Genomic DNA, 1,747 nt, shown 5'->3' with positions numbered 1-1,747 from the left:
AATAGAAAATCGTTTCCCAAAATAACAAAAAAAATGGCTTAATCTATTTTTATCACTCCCTTTCCACTGTTTTGGGAAGACAACAGAAAATGATAAATGAGAGAGTTGAAAACGATGGAATCAAGTTTTGTTCCACTAAAAGTCTCTAATACTGCTGTGTTAATTTATTCTTCAGGGAATATTAGAGTTTACTGCAGAATAAGGCCTGCCTTCGATGCAGAAGCGAAAACTGTCATAGATTTCATTGGAGAAGATGGTTCTTTTGTTGTAATTGTTCCACTAAAACCCTGGAAGGATAGGAGGAAACTTTTCGAGTTTAACCGTGTTTTCGGTTCAAGTGCCACTCAGGGTAGGTATTTTGACATGACTTCTTTATTCATGTTTTAATTCTTTCTTCTTGAGCCGAGGGTCTATTGAAAACGGCCTCTCTATCTCCCAAGGTAGGGGTAAGGTCTGCGTACACTGTGGGAGTACACTAGCCACTAGGTATGTTGTTGTTTTGTCATGTACGTAACACTGCGTAATTTTGCAGAAGATGTATTTTGAGACACTAAACCGCTTGTAAGATCAGTGATGGATGGTTACAATGTATGCATTTTTGCTTATGGTCAAACTAGATCTGGGAAAACATATACTATGGTGAGAGCCCTTATGAGGCATACACGAAAAACAATTCCTTATATTTCCATGCCGAAGCTTCATATCTAATATTTCTATCTTGGCAGTCTGGCCCGGGAGGTGAATCAACAAAGGAATTTGGAATCAATCAATAGGCTCCGAATGATCTATTCCTATTATCTGATGAAAGGAAGGACATCATGAGTTATAAGATCCATGTTCAAATGGTCAAGATATATAATGAGCAAATTCGTGATCTTTTTGCAGACGATCCTTTGCTTACTAAATATCATTTCATTGTGATTTTTCCGTAGTTTACATCAGATGATGCTAGCGTGCATCCAGTGAATTGCGCTAGAGATGTTATACATCTGATGAAACTTGGTGACGTGAACCGTGCTGTTGGCTCTACTGCCATGAACAACCGCAGTAGTCACTCACACAGGTGAGGCTAAGCACTTTCAAAGTTACTTTACTCAATTCCAATTGACAGACCAACTTAATAGAGTTAAATAATGTTAATTTTCTTTACATTGACGTGAAATACTTCCAGTGTGCTTACTATACACGTGCATGGTGAAGATACATCTGGAAACATAATCCATAGTTTCCTACATTTGGTGGATCTTGTTGGTAGTGAACGAGTTGACAAGTCGGAAGTTACTGGCGACGGCCTCAAAGAGGCACAACATATTAACAAGTCTCTCTCTTTCTTGGGTGATGTGATCACAGCATTGGCACAGAAGAACTCCCACATCCCTTATAGAAACAACAAACTCACCTTACTCTTGCAGAACTCTTTAGGTTTGTGCAATTAGTTCGAGATTTCGCTCCTCCAGATATATCAACTTATATGACTGGTCTAGACACTTATTTGGCCAACGTTTTGGATGATTGTTTTCTATTCTAATGCTTTTTATGGTGTGTTTCAGGTGGACATGCGAAAACGTTGATGTTTGCTCATGTCAGTCCTGAAGGGGATTCCTTCGGAGAAACAATTAGTACTCTGAAGTTTGCACAGAGGGTTTTGAGTGTGGAACTTGGTGCAGCTCGTTTAAATAAAGAGAGCGTCGAAGTTTTAGAACTCAAGGCAGAGGTAAAATACATCATTCTATGATATTATATGGTT

General features: G+C 38.7%; 1 pseudogene; it reads left to right on the top strand.

The window, feature by feature from the left end:
* The first annotated feature begins 114 nt into the window (after positions 1-114).
* LOC124890169 lies at positions 115-1,714 on the top strand (annotated as a pseudogene).
* The last annotated feature ends 33 nt before the right edge of the window (positions 1,715-1,747 follow it).

This window comes from Capsicum annuum, unplaced genomic scaffold, assembly GCF_002878395.1.
Source record: "Capsicum annuum cultivar UCD-10X-F1 unplaced genomic scaffold, UCD10Xv1.1 ctg13119, whole genome shotgun sequence".
Classification (NCBI taxonomy): Eukaryota; Viridiplantae; Streptophyta; class Magnoliopsida; order Solanales; family Solanaceae; genus Capsicum; species Capsicum annuum.
The sequence above is the reverse complement of the archived record's forward strand: the minus strand, read 5'-3'. Positions and strand labels throughout refer to the sequence as shown.